The sequence below is a fragment of the Zootoca vivipara genome, chromosome 5 (genome assembly GCF_965207765.1).
Source record: "Zootoca vivipara chromosome 5, rZooViv2.hap1.1, whole genome shotgun sequence".
Classification (NCBI taxonomy): Eukaryota; Metazoa; Chordata; class Lepidosauria; order Squamata; family Lacertidae; genus Zootoca; species Zootoca vivipara.
Genome location: NC_142588.1, coordinates 50,025,430 through 50,049,567, shown reverse-complemented (window position 1 = coordinate 50,049,567; position 24,138 = coordinate 50,025,430). Strand labels below are relative to the sequence as shown.

Genomic DNA, 24,138 nt, shown 5'->3' with positions numbered 1-24,138 from the left:
TTTTATGTCACAGTGTAGGGATACAGAATGTGGAAAGCTCCTGTAGTTAGTTATATGTTCAGCATACCACTGAGAACTAAAATTTACCTTGTGTTATTCCTGACCAGATATGTTGCGCTGTTCGAAGTAGTGTCATGAAACCAGCCAGCACAAGTAATAGTGTGTGCCCTTGATTCTGTTTGTTTGGCAAGCACCTCCTAAAATACATAATGCCTTGGATGACTTTAACATGCCACAAAAGATAGAGCCCTAAGAATGTTTCACCTTTCTTTTGCCAGTAAAGCACAACTGCGTCCACTCTGCGTACTTAATCTGACTGAGCTGGCAGTTGTCCATTGTTATCAAGAGAGTGGGGGAAGGGAGGGGATAGAATAACTTGATCCTCTTAGTCGAGATATGCAACGCACGCTGCAGACAGCCCGATCTGGATTTTATTTCTTCATCTCTATGTGATCCAGTATGCATTCCTAACATGTTACAAACAGTTTGTGTCTCTGAAAGCACAAGATCAGTTTTCAGTGGCAACAGCCCCTAAAGGAAACAGACTGATTCCTCCGTGAGCAAACATCTGGCCAATTGTGGATGGAATTAATTGCTGATCTCTGCTGCCTGTGTTTTTCTTCTCTTGTCATTTCCTTTGCAGCTGTGAAAGGCAAGTTTTTAGACCTGAAAGCAGCATGGACATTTCCAGCAGTAGTACTCTAGTGTGTCAGGCTTATTTCCCTGCAATTAAGTAAAATAATCACCTACAAAGCTGACTATTGTTTTTATTGCTTTTAACCATTGGTAACACTGAGATAAATTCCAAAAGGTTGATTTAGACAGAAAAGTACATATTTTTATAATGATCAGAATTGCTGTTTTGTCAGAATCGTGTCAAATCTTGCTCTTTCGTCATATCACAAATCATCAGCTGCATTCAAGAACCATTTCTAACATTTGAAAGGTGTGACAGTTAAGCTACTGGTTTACTGTTAATGTCCTGAGGCAAACTGCACTGTTAACAGTACTTTGTCTTCACCCACATATTTCTTAGTTCATTGGAAGAAATACCTTGGTTACAGTGGTGGAAATTAAAGAGGCCACTTTGTAGCAGACTTCACACACTAGAAGAGTGGCCTCAGTGCTACTCACCCAAGACTCAGGCTGCTGGTTTCCTATTTCATTGGCTATTTGCTCATGGCAAGGTACCCGTAGCTTCCTGCCTGTGTCTAAATCAAGTGGTTTTATATCATTGTTGAAGTCATCTAGTACCTGGAATGTAGCAGGAGTCCCTGCAAGTATGGACTGATGGTCTGATTCTACACTCTGGGTTGCTTGTTGTCCATCCCTGCCAGGCTCTGCAATCGCATGCCTATCAGCAGACAAATTTAGAAGCAAATGCTAAGTGTTTTGAACCACAATTCAGTTTCATGAGGAAAGTTTCATTCCCAAACTCCGCTGTCCATCAAGGAGCTACAAGTGAAAAACAACAAAACTCTTAAGGACTTGATAGTGCCTCACACCACCTAGAGGAGCTTAATGTGCCATCACTCCCCATTCCTATTTATCCTCACCATCTTTGTTCTCCCCAGCTTATATATTTCAGTGGAAAAGTACAAGAGAAATGTAGAAAGCAAGAATTCACAGTGGCACGACTGAAAAATAATAGAGGATAGATTTTTAAAAACACTGAAGTTAATGTTTCAGTGAGAAAAAAACTGTAGGGAATTGTGGTGGTGGTGGGGAAGTACCACCAAGGATAGAATAGTATACAGTGGTGCCTCGCTAGACAAATTTAATTCGTTCCATGGGTCTTTTCTTATAACGAAAAATTCGTCTAGCGAATCCCATAGGAATGCATTGAATTTTTTTTGAATTTTTTTTTTGCCCATAGGAACACATTAATTGAATTTCAATGCATTCCTATGTGAAACCGCGATTCGCTAGATGAATTTTTCATAAAACGAATTCGTCTAGCGAGGCAACCTCCACTTGAAAAATCCTTTCGTTAAGCGGAAATTTCGTTAAGCAGGGCATTCGTTAAGCGAGGCACCACTGTATATTGAACTTTATGTTGCAACTCAGTGCATGCTTGCTTGGGTGTAAGTCAATTGAGTTCAGTGTGACCTTCAAATACACAACACATAGAACAGGACTGTCAAAATAAGTAAGTAAATGTTGCCTTAGAAGAATCAGCTATACTTGGGATGTGTATAGATAAACAGGAGTTTTACCTCTTCGGAGTGCTCTCATAGATTGGCTAAACAGATGGTTTTGTATGTGTTTAGTCTTTTATTTTGAGCATAGTTTTACTTTCTTGAGCATTACATGTTTTAGTTTAACATTAAATATTCCATTTCCCTCACACTTGCCATAACCTGACTACCTTTCAGAGTCTATTATTTTGTAGGCTAATCTAATAGGAATATTAAATCTAGAGGATGCTGTCTCAGTGTAACAAGTCTAAGATAATCCACACCTCCATTTCAGTCCCACACTCCTTTACCACCCTGCCAAAGCATCCCTCTTTGAAGCTCAGTGACCACCAGCATATGGCATTCTGAATATGAGTCCAGGGATGAGCATCTTAAATGATGCTCCACATTTTTTTGTGTCTGTTTTTCTTTTTCAAACTAAGATTAACTGAAGCAGAAGTTTAAAACTCCTCATGTTCTTTCATTCATTACACAATTATGTGCACGTATTTGTGTGTCCTCCCTCAGCTATCTCAGATTAAGTGGTTTTTGGCAGACAATGAGAGTTATGGAAACAATTAAAATTCCTATGAAACATTGTCTCACTTGTTTATTTGGAAGAGTGGGTGGTGGTTGGGAAATAAAGGGCAGAGCCTTGCTTTAAAACAAAAGTAATTTGCTTTGGAGAGGACTTTTTCAAGGAAAAAACGTCAGTGTCTTGTATAAGTTTTCAGCTTTCTGTCAAACTGAGCATTGACACTACTAGGTCAAACACATTCAAAATATTCTGACAAGCAGTGATACAATACTGATTTGTAATTGGATTATGGTTTAGCGTAGAAATAAAGTTCAAATGCTCGTTTATTTCCTACGGATGAAAATATAGAATAAAACAATGGTTTGATCTAATCATACTTGGAGTGTGCAGTGTTTATGCAGAAGAATCTCCACAAGCACGAGACCTCTGGTTTTTCTTTCCCCTTGGTATGCATGAGTACCATAGAAATAGGTAGGAAGCTGTGGTGCATGGAAATGGGAGGTAGGAGGGCAGGTGTCTATTTTTGCCCTAAAGCAGGGGTGAGGAACCTGTGGCTCTCCATTGAACTCCAACTCCCATCAGCCAACATAGCCAGTGGTCAGTGATAACAGGAATTGTAGTCTATCAGCACTTGGAAGGCCAGAGACTTTCCACCCCTACCCTATAGGGATTTAATACAGGTGCTACACCCATCATAGGACTGGATTAAGCTTTAAATGTACATATCAAATATCCACTTTAGTTAATGTAAGCATTCTTGTTTTTCTTTTGGTTTTACTGGTTCAATAAAAAGGGTTCTGCTACAATTCATTCAGCTACAGTTGATGGACTACTGCCTAGATGACTTTTTATTTCTTATTAACTATATAATAGAACTTCTCAATAACTGATATGATGATGCAAGTATTTGCTCTGATTAAGGCAACATATTCGGGGACTGATTTGATAATTTGGACAAAAATACATTTGAGCTTACTCAATTTTGGCAAGTTTTGAGGATTTAGGAGTTACCTTTTAAAGTATTAACAAATTTGTTTTAAGTTTATAAAAAATACTTTTACAAATAGTAATTAACAACAAACCATACTGGCTGATACTATCCCATGTATCTCACTCCCCTTACACATCCTAATGAATGTTCTTGACAAATCTAATCTGATTAAAATAAATAACATATATCATTTTATGAGATTTAAAATAAAAAATAAATAATAGAAAAAGTTAAGTTTCATGGATAAGAATGTGAAATTACCAGGTATGCTCCCGCCATCTTTGCTAGTGAACAAGAAATGTACGCAAGATTCTAAAAAAAAACACCTTTAATTTATGCACATTCCCCTAAACTATTTTCTCATGCATTGGCAAGTCTTCAGCCAAAGTTGTAATTGTAAGATAACACTGGGACAGATATAAGCCAACACTATAGCCCTGTTCTCACTTTCTGTGTAGGCCAGGGACACCCAAACTTTTTCAAAGAGGTCCAGATTTGATGAAGTGAACATGCGTAAGGGCCGACCAAAGTTGTTGAGCTTTTTTAAAGGATTGGAGTAGTTGGGCTTTTTTTAGCCCCCAAAACGGCCATGCCTGGTGTAGGCAATTTACCCCACATTCAGTTTCCATATTGCTCACCTCAAGATAGGAAATGGACTTCTATGTTTTACAGCAGTGTGCATACAAATGCATTCTTCATACACTACTGAATATATGGAGGGTAGGTCCTGCAGGTGCATGCATTCATTGACCAAGTATGTTGAAGGTGTCAACAGCGCTTTCTGTTGCTAGTACTTGACTTCATGACTTGACTGAGGAGTACTCAAGAGAAGTGAATTCTGCAGTGACTGCAGTAAAAATTCGAACCAAAACACATTGGTATCATGGGTCTTCTAATTGTCTTTTCTTAACCATTTAAGCTGGGTAGTCAGGAAAATTTAGAGTTAAACTAGGAATTGGGTTCTGGATAAAGCATTCATTCAGTCTGAGTTAGATGAGTCTTCAATGGTTTCAGCAGCTATAAATTAACAGGTGCAGCTGTGAGGAGACTGATGACTAGAATGATTGGAGGGAGGCAAGATCACCTTCACTTAAGTGAAATATTTTGTGACAAATGAGAATGCAAGGAAAAGGCATCATTCAATTTGCCTCTACACACCATGAGGAATGTGGTCTTCACTTTTTCACCTGGCTATACTATTCCTGTAGTGAAGTAATGAAATATTTTCTGCCTCATTTCATAGCACACCTCATTGTGGGAGCCAAGGCTGTGCATGTAAAGACAGCTTTAGAAAGGGAAAATCCAGTGAAGTTGGAAGGGAAGGGAAGAGAACTAGGAACTTCATTCCTGCCCTTATGTACTCTAAGAATTCCATGAGGAAAGGGGAAATTATAAAGTGCACTCCCATCTCTTTTGAGCAGTCTGTTTCTACTTCATATAAGTGAGAGAGTAATGGTATTTACAAAGTAGGTTAGAGAGTGAAGCAGAACACGTATGGGTGAATATGAATGATGAAGCTAAGTATTTTGTATGTGATAAAAATGACTTTGTAAGCTCCACCCATCCCTGGGTTTCCACCATATGGCTTTTTTCAAGTGTTGAAATTTTGAATACAGAGTATTCAAGGCAGGAGAGCATAAAATGACTAATCACTCTTGTCTAGACCACCATTTTTTTGGCTATTTGGGAGGGGGGCTATCATAAAGAATCACCCAATACTAAACCCTTTTAAGGTTTTGAACTTCCGATATTTGAAAGAGAAAAGGCACATTGCATATAGGTGCTCAGCAATAGCCAATTACTGCTTACCAGAGGTGAGTGAACAAGTGACAAATTACAAGGATATCAAGGTTTGGCATCTCAGAACAACCTGTTGATAACATTAGACAGTTTCATCTCTTCTATGTGCCATTCTGTGACTCCAGGGCAGCTACAAATGCCCAGATTTTGTTTTCATTCACTATTTGAAGCAAGAGAACACACACCTCTTAAATGCCAGGAGTTCCTCTATTTGGTGGGAGAGCAAATTGGCTAATGTTCCGATAGGTCTCTTTAAAACATCAGTTGGCAGGATGCTATAGACTAGCATCCAAAACTCAAAGTCTTCTTTCTGTGCATGTCCCTCTAGGCCCATAGCTTTTTATGTAAACTGTATTCATATTTATCAGAATTTATGATAAGGAAAACATTAACAATTCCTCCCAAACCCTCAGATAACAGAATTTGTAGACTTGGCCAGTGCAAAGTACATGCTTTCAACAGTTTTGTATAGTAATTTTGTCCACAGAAAGAGCTCCACCCTTGATCTTTACCACATGTATTATAAAGAACATGATGAAAAAGAAGGGTCACCTCCAGGGCAAGATTTCTTCAGCTTTGCCATATGTGATCAGCTTCAGTTTCCTGTTTTAGGGGGTTTTTTATAAGGCAGTTGGGCAGCTGCTACAGTCTGTTGGAGGAAGAAAATATAGTGCTTTTCTGCTGTAGATTTCATGCATTTAGCAAAAATATTTGGCCATGCTGACTGGGACTGATTGGGAATTGTAGTTCAACAATAGTCCACAAGGTTCTAACCTCTGCTCAAGGGGTATCTTATTGTTTACACCTTGCCAAAATAAATGTCACCATGATCATTGGTTTTGTACAGGCAGAGCATGAAGTTCATAATTTAGACAATTACAGAGTGACTTAAGACAGGAAAGAAGGTAATGAAGGATGGCTCAAACATATTTGGAATTCCCAGAGTAAACAAATGTTTAATGAAGTTTTTAATTTGGAAAAAAAAACCCACCCTGAATGTAACCTTAACGAGACTTCAGTATCATGGACATTGTAAATAAGGCTTTGAAATGTTAAAATGTTGCTAAGCAATGATTAAACATTTATTTACTAACTGTATAACAAATAAATACTTGCATGTTTACAGTATGTAATTTACCAGAATTGGATGATAACTTGTGATCTGGTAATTCTGCTCTTCGAGACATCGTGGCATGAACTTTGTGTAAGAGTGGGTTCATTCAATAAAAAAGGAGCATTTAAAGAGCCTTTTATTCCACCCATAAAGATGCTTTGTGCTGTAGCTGCTGTGTATTTGGCGGACCAATTGGGGAGAGACACAGCCAAAGACTGTTTTGAAGCATATTTCAATGCTCTTATGCTAAGAACTTTGCCTTCATCTTTGGTTTAGCAATGTGAATGGTGAGTTTAAACTTGTGTGAATTATTCTATTTCCTCTGCAGGCAGGGTTCCTATCCATGCAAATCTCTTCTCTTGCAAATTGTTTTTTCCTTCTATATTATTGTTCATAGTGGGTTCTTGGGGGGATATTAGATCTTTCAATTTTGAAGTGTTTGCAGTTAGCCAAGAGTTTGATGTGGTTGGACTAGGAGCAAGTTTTAACTTCTGGTATGTAATCCTAACCCTAACCCTAACCCAATTAAAAATCTTGTGTCTTCAATTCTGTGTTTTCAACAGTAAGTTTTCTAATTTCCCCCTCACATAAATTACACTATGGTTTCTTCTGAATATTAAGGGCATACAAATGATAAATCATTAAATCTAAAGGTACATAGTAAGAAGAAAATGAAGCATGTCTAAAACTAGAAATAGGCACAAATTAATCCAGATCTGTAAAGTGAATACTTCTGACTTCTAAGCAGATTCTGGCATCATGTTCAGATCTTGCCTGAAAATTCTGTTAGGCATTTGTGCATGGGCTTTGCACACTGGAGTCATAAAGTGCCTGGCTGTGACGTGCTATCTTATCACTATACTTTCTGGACAGCTGAAAGAACACTGATTTCAAAATTTCAGAGGTAATCCCGAAATCATTTCAGTTGTACCTCCTTGCTAATTATTTTAGGATAGATACACTGTGCTTCCATGGAGAATTGTGAGCTTCACATATTAAAGATTATAACCCTATAATTGTTAACATGGTCCTTTATCCAAAGATGAAAAAGTGGTGAGCTAAGTCTCTGATATTGCCAGAGTTGAATGACTCTTAACAGTACAATCATATGCATGCCTACCCAAAAATAAGTCCCACTGAGTTCAGTAGAGCTTACTTTCAGATCAGCAGGATTGCATTGCAGCCTAAGTATCTTTTCAACCTTATAAAAGCAACATATGCTTAAAATCTTTAGGATCTTTTCTGTTTATATTCACTTACATTTTGGCAAGTTTTATTAAATCTACCTTGTTTCTAACACACATTTTTTAAATTTTGATATCTGAAAGTACCTACATCTCAGTTTTGATATAAAACAAAGCATTGACAATTGATGCTGAAAATTTGCATGTTTTCTTGTGCTCTTTCCACATTTTAGTCCTATAATCCTATTCCTTGCTTCATTGAATACTGAAAATGACATATATTGACCTGACATACAATTCTATGTGATGTCTAGGAAACAGAATGAGAGATGAACTTTAATCTGCCATCCTGCCAGCAAATGTCCATTGCTGTAGAAGCAGAAATTCACTTAATGTTAAGGATAGGATAGTATTTAAAAAAACAAAACAAAAAAACTGGACTACGTATATTGAGGTATTTGATAAGGTAACGGGACTCCGACCATTAGGTCCAGTCGTGACCGACTGGGGTTGTGGCGCTCATCTCGCGTTATTGGCCGAGGGAGCCGGTGTACAGCTTCCAGGTCATGTGGCCAGCATGACAAAGCCGCTTCTGGCGAACCAGAGCAGCGCACGGAAATGCCATTTACCTTCCCACTGTAGTGGTACCTATTTATCTACTTGCACTTTGATGTGCTTTCAAACTGCTAGGTTGGCAGGAGCTGGGACCGAACAACGGGAGCTCACCCCATCGCGGGGATTCAAACCGCCAACCTTCCGATTGGCAAGCCCTAGGCTCTGTGGTTTAACCCACAGCACCACCCGCGTCCCATTTGATTACGTATGATTGCCAAAAAGAGGTGCCCAGAATGAAGGGCTTCTGCATAGTTTTTATCAGCTATGATCCTGGTATGTGGTCAAATACACAGTTGACTAATTGTTCCAGGTGACTGCAAATTATGTGCTAGCAGCCAAGCTATTTTGGAATCCTGGGATATAAATCTTTTGTAGCAGAAAAATCGTGGTCACCTGCCCCACATTTATTGTAAGAGAGAACCTCTGCATCCCTTTCTCTGACGGCTCATATTTCTGTGAGAAAGGAAGACACAAGGAAGCTTGCCCTTTCAGCTGCAACATTCCAGGTGCTTTGGTTCCCCAGTAACAAAGGAAGCTGCCCATCTCCTTCTGTCATAGGGAGTTTGCTCTTCTGACTTTTGCACAGCCAGGCACCTTAGGAATACAGTGGCCAAAAACCTCCAGCCTTCTTCCAGACTGCTGATCAGTTTCTTGGCAATCGGTGGAGAGGGTAAAGTTGCATCCAGTGCCATTGTGTGCTTGTTAAGAGCATTATTGTGATGAGATGGGATCTCATTGCAAGATAGTGGCAAAAATTAAAATAAAATAAATCACCTTTTTAAAAGAAAGGTGGAGGAGAAAGAGAGAAATTGTGTCAATTGTCAATGGTTTGGACTTGGAGTCCCATTCCTTTTCTAGAACTGAGAGCTTGGCTGAAATCCTGTGATACACAGTGGGAATTCACTTCCTGTCAGGAAATGCTGTTTTCAGTGTTTTATCTTGTTGAGGCAACCATGAGTGAACAATAGGCTATTAAAGCTTAAAAATAACAAGTGTCATAACTAAGCCAATATTTATTTTGTTCACAGTACTGTCCTAAAAGAAAGTATTGGCTGGTTTTTAGAATGGGTTAAGTAATTGGCAGTTGTATTGAACTTAGGGTCTGGCTATTTTCTGATTTTTTTTATTTTTTATTTTAGCCAAAAGCCTAGTGCTGTACTTAACCTGCAGAGCTTCCTGCCACTGTTTCCTGTAGTAAAAGAGACAAAAATAAATGTACTAGTTTTAATGGTACTTCATATTCAGAATGCTAAAATCACTTCTCTTGAAAACTTGGCACTCTGAGTGCCTATTGAAAAACCTAAAAATGTAATTCTGAGGTGGTGTTCTGGGTAATAGCTACTATTCCATAAGGGTATAATTTCCGTCAATTTCAAAGTACAGTATTAAAATTGTATTTTACTGCAATATACATGTGTCATAGTTAAACTCTAGCAATTAAACCATTCAGAACATATAATGTGCCTCCTAACATTATAATAGCTCTAAAAGAAGTACTTACATGTTTGCCACCATTTTGTACATATTATCATTTAAAAAAAAGATAAACCCTGGTGTCAGGCTAGTCCTTTCTCCTTAACCTAATCTTACCTTGGACCATGTCTGGGAAACCTTTCTTTACTCAGAGGGCCATATTTTTTTAAGGCCAACCTTCCAGGGCCATGTGCCAATGGTGGGTGTGGTCAAAACCAAAGTGGGCATAGCCAGCACAGACAATAGGTGGGGCTACACCACACACACTCTCAGCACACACTGTACATGCAAACAGTGCACATGTACAGCATGCACAACCACTCTACATTTACGCATACACTCATCATGCACATACATGCAACAGGAAAGGTGAGGGAAGCAAAACTCTCCCCACCTTCTTCAGCTACTGCTTGAAGTTGTGGTTGCGGAAGAGAGCACTTTTGCAGTTCTGCTTGGGCAAAGGAGAGGTGGGTGACCTCATCCCAAATGTATTGTGGGCCACGTTCAGGCTACCAGTTCCCAACTCTGCCTCAGATTTTAGATTTGGATAGGGACTTGTGTCTGTCTTTTTCTGTTAAACTTTGCTTGATACATGCATTTTCATTACTTAATGACTTGTATGTATGAATTACAGATAACTTTCATGTTTCATATTTTATTATAATATCTGATGTTAACAGTGTAATACTTTCCACTGGAGTGTTTTCCCAAATACTGCTTCTAGACATTAATTTTTCAATAATATAGTGGTGTTTTCTAAAGCGATGTAGATGCATATGTGAATCAGACCTAGACATATGTCTGAGTAGTATGCATAATTGTCAATAAGCTCCAGGTTATACCACATGTCACATTTTGCAGGAATTTTGACTATGTGAGCTGTGTAGGCTTGGATATCACTGGTAGTGATCCCAGTGACTTTAAGGTGATACCGTCACCAACTTAAAGGCACTGGAATATTTGTCTGTATGAACATACACACCAGTTTGCTCAGGACTGCTTGCATAGATGAAAAACATGTATTGCGCAAAGTGACCCTTTGAATACCCTTCTGTTATTGAACCTAATTCAAAGGCTGTTCAAATCAATCTGTTGAGTTAATTTGCTTGCCATGACTAGCTAGTGATGTATAAGTGTTGAAGTTAAAAACATTTCTCTTTAAAATCTTTTTTGTTGCTGAGGAAGATGAGTGACTGGCAGGCCTTCACTGTGTTGGACACGATGGAAGTAATTAGAATTTCATTACGTGGCTGGCACTGGCTGTTGATCCTCATGGGTTCTCACAAAAGAATTTCTGTTCAGAATCTAACATAGCTAGAAAACTCATATGTTTGCAACCAGTTTCCATAGCAGCTTTGTAAACTAATGTGAACAGGCAGAAGGCATGATTTCATAATGGCGAAAGTTCTCTGTTCTCACAGTGTTGCAAAGTTTGTACTTCTGATTCTACATAACAGGATTTTTCTCCTTACCTCATAGCCAAGCTCACCATCGGTATGCCTGGGTGGATAAACTGTAATGCAAGAAAAACAAGAGTATTTTTCAGCTGAGTAGATAATCATTTTAGTAACTTCCCACACCTTCCTTTCATGAGCCTTAAGTCCATGCCACTATTATCACGCCAAGATAAAAGTTCCTGTTGAGCAACTTCAGATGGTAAACAATATGTTAATGATGATCCTGAAAGTGCCAAGTTAAGTGATATTTTGTGGATCTTACATGCAGCAACTTCTGTAATCTTTTGCATGCATTTCAAACTATTATCACAGGCATAAAATCATGTTTCTCTTCAACTATCAGCAATGCATGAATTGATTTTCTGAAAAAAAGTTAAACCCATGCATATCTGGAGATACTTAAAAAAGTTCAAAGCTGTTTCATGATTCGTCTAGACAGAAATCTTTTGTTCACTCGCGGTACCTGAGCCTTTTAATTCACCCCCCCCCTTTTCAGTAATTGAGTGGTTATTATTATATCACAGAAGGCTTGAGAGGAAATGGAAATGCAGGGCTGGGAACTGGGGGGAAGGATTTGATAGGTGGCATGCAATTGGAATGGAATGTCATGGATGTGAAGATGAGAGAGAGAACAAGAGGTGAGGTGTGCACAAAGCAGCAAATAGAAGATAAGCACAGCCTAGGAAAGGAAGAGTGCAGAAAGTTGGAGGCCAACAGAGGCATGTGTGAAAGCAACAGGGTGCCAAGGAAAGTGGCAACCATGAAAAAAATACTGAAGAGTTGTTTTGTGAAGGCAACTGTAAATCTACCAGACTACAAATTTTCCGTGCTTCCACTGATACAGAGCTGCCAGGATGTTGAATGTTCTGCAGCAAAACTGAAACGGCTAAAAAACAACAAAAAGTTATATGGTAGCTGCTAGGCTTGGTCACTTGATTACTACAGCTCTATATGTGGTGGCAATGGTAACTTTCAAAGTAAAAAAAAAAGCAAGGGAAGAAGACTATAGAACATGGGTAGGCAAATTAAGGCCCGGGAGCCGGGGCCGGCCCAATCGCCTTCTAAATCTGGTCCACGGACGTGAATCAGCGTGTTTTTACATGAGTAGAATGTATCATTTTATTTAAAATGCATCTCTGGGTTATTTGTGGGGCATAGGAATTCGTTCCCCCCCCCAAAAGATATATATTTATAGATATAGATATATCCCCCCCCCAACAAGGTCTGAGGGACAGCGGACCGGCCCCCTGCTGAAAAAGTTTGCTGACCCCTGCTATAGAAACTCTAGCCTTGGAGACCATAGTATAGGTTGATACTGTCCCTGTATGACTATGCCACTCCAACAGAGTGACTACTACTTGTAGCTGATTGGGGTGTGATACTGCTCTGGGAGGAGTGCTTGCAACAGGAACCACTCTGTATGTGTGCTGAACATAAATAATATTGGCCTACCACACCATGAGAGTCATCATTTGAGAGCCACCCATGCCACATGACAATGACATCACTGCCAGCAGGAGGCCACAACCAGAAGACCTTTGAAACTGGGCCCCAGGAAGCTAAAAAGAAGCTCTGACAGAAAGGGAATTTAGTGGAGGCACTCCAGGAAAGTGCGACCACATCTCTATTCCCTTTTCCCTATATAAGAAAAAAGGAAGCACATCTATCATTTTACTTGATCCCAGGGCAAAGAGGAGCTACAGGCAAGAATTCATAGTCTGTGCATACAGTAATTCTCACATTTAACCCTCAGTTTTGTACACATGTGCATGGGTCCTTGCTGAGAGCAGTAGCAGGGCACCCAACATCACACCTTCGCCAGGAACCCATAAGCCCTCTGGGTGGGTCTTCAAAGTTGGTGGGGTGTGTACCTTTTGAACTAACTTTACCACAGTTGCATCCTATTCCAAGGCTGAAATGTTGCATCCTGCAGTTAAAAAAGTAAACAATTATGGTCTGGACTGTTCTGCAGAATATGGTAACACTGCTATGGTTTCTGGACCCACTCTTTTTGTTCTTGACCACTTTAATCAGTTGGTGAGGTGATAACATCCCCACCCCACGAATATTGTCTCTGTGTAACGTTTAATCCTAATTGTCTCTGCAGCAAGCTAAGAGTCATGGACAAGCACTTACTTTATCCATTTCAACAAATATAAAGGGGTTTTGTCTATCTTTTGTCTCTCTCTTAAAAAAAAAACCCTGATTGTACAATTGGAAACTGGCTTAAAACAAAAGGCTTCTAAAGAATTCTAGAGGCATTCACTACAAAATAGTCTTCACCCCTTCTTCATTCTAGGAGACAGGCTTTTTATGTATCGCATCCAATGAAAGATTAGATGAATAAATTAAGATGTAGTGACCTCTCAGGCAATTTATGTTTGCCAAGTGAGATATGAGCAGTTTCCTGGCTCCATGTATAATACAGATGTTAACCAGTTTAGTGACTTATCTCATATTTACACTCATTCACATTTAAATCTCTATTTCCATCACTTCATGGACATTTATTTTCAGTGAAGCTAGTAGTCATCCTCCTACATTTATCTGGAAATCAACTTTAAATTGTAAACAAGATCAGTATGCCTTGAAATCATGCAGTTTAAATCTAATGAAGATCACTTATACAGTGTAATTGCTCTCCTCAAGTTTGATCATCAAAATTAAACGAGTAAACATCTTTCAGTAAAAAAGTCCTTCAACTTTTATTCAATTTTGTGGTGAGTCCAAGCAAATTACAAAGAGCACAAGCAAATTCTAGGCTTTGCATTACTTCATTGTCCTCAAAAGAAATTTTATTTTTCTTAGAATTTTTGTTGTTACTGCCTTGCAACAATTAAACCACAGTTTAAATAAACCTTATGCCTGAGCCAACACAGTACCCTATGGTTTGTTTGTGGAACTAGGTCTGTTGTTGGCTTCGTGATCTTACGTGTGGTTTGGTGTTAGATGCATAGACAGGCTTTTTCTTTAACTATGGTTTAAGTGTGGTTTGTTTTATCACCCCTCCCACAAGGTAGTGGAGTTGCTAGGCAAGAGCAGCTGGAAACAGAAGCCACACTTAGCTATTCTTGCTGGCACTTTTCCTGAAGCTGATGTTGCTGATATGTCAGACTTGCAGATTTTGCAGCACACCTGCTTGACAAGCACACATGCACACCTTCTCTTGCTTATATGTAAGGATTTTAGGCTGCATTTGTTTTCTGTAATTTTCAAGCTTTTTTTGAGAGAGAGAGAGGTTTGTTTTATATTTGTGCTGTTTGTGGGGTGGGTTAAAGCAGATGGATAAACACACTGCTGCAGAGTTTAATGTGGTTGGGATTTTACCAGACAGGTTTGCGCAGCTGGAACAGACTTGCATTTTATCACATAGAAATAGAAAAATTAAGGGTTGCATGGATGGGTTGTGGAGTAAAGACATGGAAAGGAAGGGGTGGTGTTGAAATGCACTTTCTCCCAAGTTTGTCCATCTCACAGCAGGAATAATTTTACACTTTTAATAACAAAGTCCAGAAATAAAATACAGAAATAGAAGGGCATTTCTAGTGGAGTTATGTTCCTAACTGAGGATTATAACTATTTAACAGATGAAGCTACTACTTAACAGCATAGGTGGTGGTGCCTGCAATATACATTATGCTTCCTAGAATCAAAGGATAAATTCACAGTATTGACTGATAGTTTTGGAGGAGGGGGAAGTAAAAAACGAGTGGATGTGGAGTGGAGGAGTGGAAGAAAAGAGTTAAATAACTAAAATCTTACTAAATAACCTCTCTTTTAAATCGGAAACAGTGAAGGTCCTGTGTGAGTGCCTGGAGGCGGTTGGAGGATGGATGACGGCTAATGGGTTGAGGTTGAATCCTGACAAGACAGAAGTACTGTTCTTGGGGGACAGGGGGCGGACTGGTGTGGAGGACTTCTAGGTCCTGAATGGGGTAACTGTGCCCCTGAAGAACCAGGTGCGCAGCCTGGGAGTCATTTTGGGCTCACAGCTGTCCATGGAGGCGCAGGTCAGTTCTGTATCCAGGGGAGCTGTTTACCAGCTCCATCTGGTATGCAGGCTGATACCCTACCTACCCGCCGACTGTCTTGCCAGAGTGGTGCATGCTCTAGTTATCTCCCGCTTGGACTACTGCAATGCGCTCTACGTAGGGCTACCTTTGAAGGTGACTCAGAAACTACAACTAACCCAGAATGTGGCAGCTAGACTGGTGACTGGGAGCTGCCGCCAAGACCATATAACATCAATCCTGAAAGACCTACATTGGCTCTCAGTATGTTTCCAAGCACAATTCAAAGTGTTGGTGCTTATCTTTAAAGCCCTAAACGGCCTTGGCCCAGTATACCTGAAGGAGCGTCTCCACCCCCATCATTCTGCCCGGACACTGAGGTCCAGCGCCAAGGGCCTTCTGGCAGTTGCCTCACTACGAACCAGGGAACCAGGCAGAGGGCCTTCTCGGTAGTGACGCCCGCCCTGTGGAACGCCCTCCCATCAGATGTCAAAGAGAAAAACAACTACCAGACTTTTAGAAGACATCTGAAGGCAGCCCTGTTTAAGGAAGTTTTTAATGTGTAACATTTTAATGGTATTTTAATCTTTGTTGGAAGCCGTCCAGAGTGGCTGGGGAAACCCAGCCGGATGGGCAGGGTACAAATAATAAATTATTATTATTATTATTATTATTATTATTATTATTATTATTATTGAAGCTATAAAGGAGAATGGATATTGTTTTCTTTGGGGACATCAAAGAACATCAAAGATGATGTTCACATTTCTCTCTCTCTCTCAGCTGAGCAATGGAAAGGGAAATGACATAATGCCAGCAGTTGGGTGCCACAAAGGCTTAAAGCAGAGGTTCCCAACCTTTTTGCTATGGTGAGCCACAAGTTCAAATTTACTTAGTATGGTGACCCATCACTTTATTGTCACATGAATTTTGGATGGACCTTGGTTCTTTGGAAACTGTCAGTTTGGTGCATTTTAATGACACGATTACCTATTTATTATCATTACTTGAGGCCCCCAAGCAAAATTTTACATAATGTCCCTATTAATGTGAAATTTACAGTGCTTGCACATTGTAGCAAGAAATTTCACATATATGCTAGTGACTGACCAGGAACGAGACCCTGCAGCATTAGTAAATAGCCAATCCATTATGAAGCAGCTGTGAAAAAGGTTGATGTTTGGAATCATTAGGAAAGAGTGAAAATAAAACTGCCAGTGTCATAATACCACTATACGCATCTATGATGCAACCACACTTTCAACCACACTTCTGGTAAGCTCACCTCAAAAAGAATATTCCAGAGCTAGAAAAAAAATTCAGAAAAGGGCAACAAAAATGATCAAGGGGTTGGAGCAATTCCCATATGAGGAAAAGTTAAAACATTGGGAACTTTTTATGGAGAAAATGGAGTAAGAGCTATATAGAATTATGCATGGTGTGGGGAAAGTACTGTAAATAGCAGTTTTTCTTCCTCTTCTGTAACACTAGAGCCAACAAGTTGGGCTATCCAACAAAACTGCATTTTGGAAGATTCAGGACAGAGTACTAAACACAGTTGCATAGTTAAACTATGGAATTCACTCCCACCACAAGATGTCATGATGGCTTTCAAAATGGATGGTTTTTTAAAAGCATTAGACAGATTCATGGAGGCTATGTCTATCAGTTGCTACTAGACCATAGCTGCCAAGTTATCCGTTTTTTAAAGGGAAATTCCCTTATGCTGAATAGGCTTCCTCGCGAGAAAAGGGAAAACTTGGCAGCTATGTACTAGACCACTATGGCTATGAAGGGATAGCCCTTCACTGTCAGAAGTTGTATGGGAATCAGAATTGAGGAGACTACTGATGCATTTGGGTCCTTCTTGCTGTCTTCTCATAGATATCTGGTTAGCCATTCTAAGAGCAGGATGCCTTTTATATGACCCAGCAGGGGTCTTCTTGTGATCTTCTACAGAGTTCTGGAGAATTTGAAATCTTGCACACTATTTTGTGACACTTTTGTTCACCTAATAAAGGTTTTGCCTAATGCGGATTTTAGAATAATATAAGGCAGTTCCTTCATGCTGGGCTTTAATGTTTTTGGCTAGTTCTTCTCAGGGTGCTGTCTAAAACTTTGTGAACTTCTGTCTCTGCTACTGATCTTCAGTTCCATTTTTCTCACCAGAGCATATGTCTGACCTTCAAGATGGAATAGACTGATAATGGGAAGTGCTCACCAGTTGGCAGAATTTCAGACAACTTGATAACCTTTTGACTTCTTGATAATAGCATTGTTGACTTGTAAGAATTAAAGGTTAGCCTTGATAGAATGTGGACAAAGAGGAGGAGCTGCAATGGCTTGCACTAGGAAAAGGGTTGGGCACATACTACAGCAGTGTGGTGCAAGATCAGTTGTTCATGTAAACATTTGTAAAATCTACCAGTTGCTGCCCGTCTGTCACTTGAGTTGCTCGCCTTCCCAACTTTTGAACCTACACTCAGAGCAAAGTGGCAGCTGTTTCTCCTCTTGACATTTTTAAGGATGGGCAAAACTGCCATAAATCAAGAATGACTTATGATATGATATGAATACAGTGTGTGGTTCCATACTGCTAAAAGTCATCAGAGAAATCATGATCTTCGGAGGTATTCCCAGTAGAAAGAGAGGTGTATGTGCAAAAGAAAAACGAAATTCCTGATTGACTCCCTTCAGCTAGTATTTACAGTAGTCTATCATTTTTGTATCTCAACAACAAAATTTAACTTTTTCTCCTGCTGCATGAGGAAACTTTGGAGTGAACCAAAAGAACAAATTTTGGTTGTGCAAAAGAAGTTGGGAGCCTAGGAGGTGCTGCAAGAGAGGAAATATTTACAAAATTACAAGCTCTTGGCACTTAAGAACACTTTGTATGATTAAAACCAAATGTATTGTACAATTGTTTCTTTTACTTGTCATGGTTATCTCAGTGGAACCATAGAAACAGTTTACAGCTCATAAAAAGTGAAGAAAATAGTTCCATGACTACAAGTTGATCCACAGTGAATACAATAAATTACACACAACTGCCAGCTTATAGTAAATAAAGAATATCCCTGGCCAGTTATGTTGCTTTGTAATAATGAGAAATTTCACAATACTGTCAGATTAGAAACTGGTATTTTTTAAAATATATGTCAAGTACAGTACTACAACAATGTGAATATTTCAGTTTTAAGTTCTAAATGTTATCGAATATGGTATGCAGAAAGTTGGTAACATTTTGAACCACCATGGGATTTTACCCACTTGCTAAGGAGGGGGCGACCCAGTCCATTTTTTTCTCTTTCTTTTCAGCTGACGTTTGCTTCGTCCAAGCTGAATTAAGTATAGTGAAGATAAGCTAAGTCATGAAAACCAAAATTGAAATTGCCAGTTTCAGTGCAGCAGTACCTAGACTGCCAAGACTGCAGCAAAATCTTTCAGACCAAGCACAGAAAAATGCTGTCATCTGTGAAAAGCTTTTCAAACTGGTTTTTTCCTTCAAAATAAGCATTCTTGAATCTTCAGATGCCTCATATTGCTCTCACATCACAGATTTGGTTGCCATGTTGTTGTTTGTAAAATAAGTTTGAGCCCTTTGTTGATCTATAGCACTGCCCTCATGATTTTCTCGCCCAGGATGTCTGTGCTAGCCTTATTGGGGGTGTTAAAAAGGGGTGAAATTATGCCTGATGTTTAAAGCCATTTTTTGTTCAGATCAGCAGAAAAGGAAGGTAGTGTTTACTTCAGTTCCATATGGTTCCATCTATTTTTACAGATGGCTTTAATGTATTCATAGTGTTCAGATTTTGTATTGTAATGGTATTTATTTCTCTCTTTTTTGTACACCACTGCAATATGTTTGAATTGTGACTGGTTCACAAGTTCTTTAAATAAATGGTAAAATAATATATAAATGGATTCCTGTTCTTTTGCTCAATCTGTTTGTTTTGTTCTAGGAGAATGCAAATGAACAAATAACCAAAAACGCCAGCTAGAAGATCAAGCTCAATAACAGTGTCAACTCTGAAATAATTCAGTTGGGGGAGTGAATGGGTAGCTTTGCACCATGACCATACATACCATACGTACCTTTGTTATGATCTGCCTATTATTATTATTATTATTATTTCAGTTTGTTACCTGCCCTTCACCTTAAGGTTCTAGGATAGGTTACAACAATTTAAAATGCAACTAAATGCAGTTTAAAAATTTACAATTAAAAATATTGATGTTTTTGCCGCCCATGACTGCTTTGGAAGGGAGGCAAGGATATGAATTTAATAAATAATAAAATAATATTGTGTGCAAGAGGGAGGCAAGGATATGAATTTAATAAATAATAAAATAATATTGTGTGCAAGAGGGAACCCTTTGGGACCTCATAATATAAGTGCTGTAGGTTGGCACACTAACCTCCCAAAAAACTACCCTTTGGGACTAGCCATACAACGAGGAGCAGACTCGTAATTATTACCATGCCTCAATTAATCTAGCCAGTCCAGGAGGATAGTAAGATCTATGGTAGCAATGACTGTTGAGAGGGCCAGGAGAATCAATAAGGTCTCACTGCCCAATCTCTCTTCTAGCACAGGTAATCTAATTAAGTAAAAAGTATGAAGTCCATGTGGTCTATCATGGTTTTCCATGTGTAAAATAGAATAAACTATTTTTGTTTGCTATTACACATGCATGTTTGATAAGTAGTAAGTTCCAGTGAAGGAGTTGCTTCCTAGTAACCGTGCTTAGGACTGCAGCATTTCTATAGCATCTTAAAGGACTTATTTATAAACCTCCATCTACTGTGTAGAGTGTACTTGAAGGGAATTGAATAGCCACTTTATTTTTTATCAGGCAACAAGTGCTTTCAGGATTTATGAAGTAGTTCTGTATGTGTTTGCAGAGCAGCTAACATGGAACACCTTTGTAGTAGTAGAGCTAGGGAGGCGATTGATTCTTGTTGGGATTAGTTGGCTGAAGCCAAATATAAATAGTAAGACTCAAGTTCCATTATGCAGGAAATCAAGAATCTCTATTATTTGGGTGCCAGCTGGAGATGAGGGAAGCAGGAGGTTACCAGAGAACAAAACCTCCCTGCTGACACATCCCTTCTTTGCTTAACCTGTCTCTGTGAACAGTTTCATGAAGTAGTTGGGAAGAGAGCAAAGTACTTTGATGGTTGATGCTGGAACAGAGTTCCTGAAAGCTCCTCACCTGATTAATGGCTGTTTTGTAACAGTATGTGCTGCAGTCCTGGTTGTTGGAAATGTTTGCCTGCTTTTGTTTGCTCAGCAGGCACCAAAGCTTAAAGGGAAATTTTTACCCTGGAGGGAAGTTGGTGAAGGAAAAAATGTAAGAGGTGGTGGGGGGGGGGGGGAAAGGACCTATCACTGACAATGTTCAGTTTATGTGCTGCTGTAAAAGAATTAATATTGCATAAGCTCTGGTTTTGTTAGATACTCAGATACTCTTTCTTTTTTTGCACAATTTTATGTCCCCTGCTGCCACAAGCACCTTTGTTCTTCTGCAATGAAGTTACAACTACAGTAATAGGTCTGTGAGCAAAATAAAAAAAAATTCCTTCAGTAGCACCTTAAAGACCAACTAAGTTTTTATTTTGGTATGAGCTTTCGTGTGCATGCATACTTCTTCTTTCGTGTGCATCCACACGAAAGCTCATACCAAAATAAAAACTTAGTTGGTCTTTAAGGTGCTACTGAAGGATTTTTTTTATTTTGCTTCGACTCAGACCAACACGGCTACCTACCTGTAACTAGGTCTGTGAGCTGTGAGTCTGAGGTTTTAAGAAATTGCAACATTCCAATAGTCTTGGTTGACTATTGAGAATGTAAGTTTTAGAATATTATATTCTAAAAGGTTAAGGAAAGTAATTATTCAATTATGAAAAGCATGCTTTTAAAATTCCAAATTATAGTTTCTAGTACGTAGTCTTAGTTTCTCAAGCAGCATCAATTTGTAACAAATCCAAAATATAAATGTAGAATTAGTGGAACATCTCTTCCTGCTATGATTTGGCATCCAAGCATGCTTTTGCAAATAGTATGCATGTTTTATCAACTGCTTCCAATTCCCCCTCCTCTTTTCAATGCCGTGCAATTTGTCCGGTCCCTGAACTTCACTGGAGCTTTTAGTAACCAGTGACTTTCATCATAACCAGTTGCATTCTGAAGCAAGAAGCACAAATGGCAAGGGCGGGCAGAGTAAAAGGAATATATACTGCCAAAAGGAGAACATCATTCCTGTTCACAAAATATTGTTCTTTGCTGCTATGCTGTTAAGGATGAAAACTTGGCTGGCTGCGGTGTTCAAAACAGCAAGCATTAAAAAAATTATTTCACTTCAGTTCAGAGCTTGGGGTAGGGTAGGAAGAGGTAAATCCATCCCCCTCCATGCAGAAACACAGACTGGTTTCTTTGGGTGCTTTGGGCTTTAAGGAATATTCCATTTCTCCCATTCCACTAATATGCTGTGACAGGGGTCAGCAAACATTTTCAGCAGGGGGCCGGTCCACGGTCCCTCAGACCTTGTGGGGGGCCGGACTATATTTTGAAAAAAATATGAACGAATTCCTATGCCCAACAATTAACCCAGAGATGCATTTAAATAAAAGGACACATTCTACTCATGTAAAAACACACAAATAACCCAGAGATGCATTTTAAATAAAAGGACAAATTTTACTCATGTAAAAACATGCTGATTTCCAGACCGTCCGTGGGCCGGATTTAAAAGGTGATTGGGCCGCATCCGGCCCCCGGGCCTTAGTTTGGGGACCCTGCTGTGGCATATGGTGCTCTAAAGAAACTTACCCATATCGGGAGTCAAATAACCAGAAGTAGGCAGATTGTAAGGGTTATGGATCCAAATCTGGCCAAGTTGTTTTCTACTTCCTACCAGGTTGGGGAGTCCCTAAAGTTATTTGTTTATCCATTTATTGATGTTTGTAGGTCAGCCAGCTGCAGGAGGGCAAAGTATTAACCCTGAAGACAAGACCACCATGTAAAAACTGCCTATTTATGTAACAGAGAAAAAGCAGTTAAGTATTAGTATTCAAGCCTTTGTGTCCACCCTCTTGTTTACAAGGGAGTTTACGCCACCATAGATTGGCTGCAATCCAGTAAGACAGTCCCACACATTCAAACGGAGTTTTCCCATTTTCAGCCATGGAAGGGGAGATAGCTTTGTGTATTATGCGGATATGTTAGAAATGGTATTGGGCCACTGGAAAGTGGTCGCTTTTCCAATTCCCCTAGGCAGCGCATAGAGTGCAGCAATACTTTACAGGCAGGGTCTTGTATAGAAAATCACTTTGATCTTGTTTGTGTACAAACTGCAAGGTGACCATTATAAATTGTATCCAGTGTGGTATTTAGTCACAAGCTGAAAATAAATAGTATGTGAACAAGACTTAAATGAATTTTGAAACACATTTTCTTGTTCAGAGCAATGTTCTTTAACAGTATTGATAATATTGTGTCTCACTTTCTCAATAGGTTATTTAAAATTCAAGCTATGTTTTTGTTTCATCGGGGGGGGGGCATATTTAATACCTGTGTCACAAATACATAGCTGGGGAAGAAACTGCAGTATGAAGATATTCTAAGAAATCTATTTACAGTCCAGGGAAACTAATCATGTGGCCCTCTGAACTGTTTTCAGTTTAAGACCACTTCAGGATTTAGACACCACCTGGTGGTCTATTGAGATCTACTAGAAGCAACTAAAGTGTTACCAACCCAAGCTAACATCTGACTCAGAAGTGATGATTCTTATACAAGTGTATACCTTGCAACATGCAATTAGAAATTACATATTACCGTACTTTTCCGTGTATAAGACTATGGGTTTTTTTTACTCTAAAATAATATTCAAAATCTGGGCTCATCTTATACACGGATAGTATCTCCCCCCATTTTCTTAAATAGGGGGCGTCTTATACATGGGGGCACCTTATAGACAAAAAATACGGTACATTGATGGTCCCCCAATGTTGCCTTGATTTACTAGCCAACTATTAATTGTGATTGCAGATGACCAATCCCCTCCTTCTCACTCGTCAAAAACACAGGGAACTTTGAGATGTGGTGGAGTTGGTCTTTCACTTAGCACTAGGCTTTAGAGCAGTGTTTCTCAAACTTGGACCTCTAGCTGTTGTTGGACTACAACTCCTGTTATTTCTGACCTCTGATCCTGTTAGCTAGGGATGGTGGGAATTGGTACTACCAACAACAGCTGGGGTCCCAAGTTTGAGAAACGCTGCTTTATAGAGAGGCAAAAGTAGTATGACTCTTCCTCACTAGGCAATCTCCTAGTCTTCCCCTAAATTCTGTGGTTACATACAGAGTGCTTGAAGAATTAGAAGGTCTTTTCTCAGTTTGTGCTGAGCTTACCTAGCACAAAGATCTTCCTTACAGAGTTTTTTTTTGCAATACATAAAGAACTTATGGGAATTTTGTGCCAGGCCAGTTGTGGTCACCAGAGGGGAGAAAGCTGATTGTCACTGAAATGCAGATTTTAGATTGAGACCCAAACAGATGTGAAAGATACTTAGGACAAGATTGGCTGAGGTGGCCCTTCTCAGTGATTGCTAATTTGCAGTAGGTATTTCAGACAGCCAAAAAAAGTTCGACATTTGGTATACCTACGTCATTTATATTCTGACCATACTGCAAGTAGAAAGTGAATGGATTGTCATAAATTGTTGTTTTATTTTTTGAACATTTTTCATCTGGCATGCTCTCCAAGTGGTTTGATT

The 24,138-nt window shown here is 39.3% G+C and overlaps 1 protein-coding gene across 24 annotated transcripts in view; it reads left to right on the top strand.

Annotated features, from left to right (window-relative positions):
• ADD3 (adducin 3) overlaps positions 1-24,138 on the top strand; it is a 105,707-nt gene that overhangs the window by 52,556 nt on the left and 29,013 nt on the right. For 3 of the 24 annotated variants that reach the window (XM_088670627.1, XM_088670628.1, XM_088670629.1), the window contains one exon: positions 22,331-22,418. The exons of the other annotated variants lie outside the window; for them this stretch is intronic. The gene's annotated coding sequence lies outside the window, so the exon portion shown is untranslated. The remainder of the gene's footprint in view (positions 1-22,330; positions 22,419-24,138) is intronic. 24 annotated transcript variants of the gene reach the window in all.